Source organism: Aquarana catesbeiana, linkage group LG11 (genome assembly GCF_042186555.1).
Source record: "Aquarana catesbeiana isolate 2022-GZ linkage group LG11, ASM4218655v1, whole genome shotgun sequence".
NCBI lineage: Eukaryota > Metazoa > Chordata > Amphibia > Anura > Ranidae > Aquarana > Aquarana catesbeiana.
Genome location: NC_133334.1, coordinates 267547604 through 267548825, shown reverse-complemented (window position 1 = coordinate 267548825; position 1222 = coordinate 267547604). Strand labels below are relative to the sequence as shown.

Here is a 1222-nt window from a genome sequence, read left to right as displayed (position 1 = left end):
CAAGTGCACCGGAAAGTTCTTATGGCCCAGTAACAAAGAAATTGCCCCTTTCTCAGCCAAAAGGCCTAGCCCATGAGGCCTAAAAAAAGCTTAGGTGTCATGGTCTAGTGCAGTTTCACACAGTGGGGTCCCAAATCCATAGTGCTACTCCATCAACCCTGGAAAGCCACTCCCCAGGGACACCGCGGGCCCTTTGCCTTCCCAGCCCCTGGCCAGACCAGATAGCAGTGCTCAAATCAGAAGGCACTGGGCCCCTCAGAATCCTCCACACCAGAGAATTACTCCCAGCCCCCAACTCCCCAGCGAGTGCTCCAGTTTCTGCTTCCACGGGCAAGATCTCTCAGGAACCCTATCAAACAAGCGTGGATACCATACAGCCAAGCATATCAGCCATAAGGCCATAATGACAGCGAAGTACCCCTACTGGTAAGAACTGATAAGAACAGATACTACACTTAATGTTAGCCAAAAGGCTGAGAGATCTCCAAAAATAATGTTTTAGGTCAAAGCTGCCAACACATGGTATCTCTCTATAGAACAACATTCTCTGGATTCCTAAGGCTTCAAAGACGTTGAGAGGCTTATTATTCTATCAAGAACAATTATTGCAACTCTATAATTTCCCCAGATTACTCACTTTTCTCAGCTACACATGGCACCCTCTCCTTTCAAAGCAGGGCCTCTATTTTTTTTAAACTGTGTTCATTTGAGCCACCAATTGAGCTCCTTTCCCTTTGGGTTTATATATACCATTAGGTTCAAAATGTTGCCTCCATGTTACCCCTCTTGAAAAGCTCTGCTTGATCAGTATCTGTATAGCCTTAAGCACACCCACTGCCCAACTAGCAGACTCAATGATAAGTTGTTCAAGCAAAGAATGGACATGGTGTAAGAAAAGCTTACATGCTTTCGCCCAGAAAGTTCTTTTTTTCTGAAGTGAGGACAGAGACAAGGAGCATGTATTCTAACATTAGAAGAGCCATTGTTGACCACTGCTAGCTTGGTGTTGATGGTACAGACTCTGGGTCATCCCTTTCTTTGCTACTTTGTTAGTAACTGACCCTGAACATGTACTGTATATCCAGATCCAGGTTCCTGACACCCATATTTTTTCAATTTCAGAGGCTCACCAATGACATCCCTGAAGATTTAGGCCCACCTTCTGCCCAACTGATGGGATGGGAATGCAGAAAGGGCCCAAGGGTAGTGAGGTCGGTAGAAG

At 45.7% G+C, this 1222-nt stretch overlaps 1 pseudogene; it reads right to left on the bottom strand.

The window, feature by feature from the left end:
- Positions 1–332: 332 nt before the first annotated feature.
- On the bottom strand, positions 333–482 carry LOC141113053 (U2 spliceosomal RNA; annotated as a pseudogene).
- Positions 483–1222: the final 740 nt, after the last annotated feature.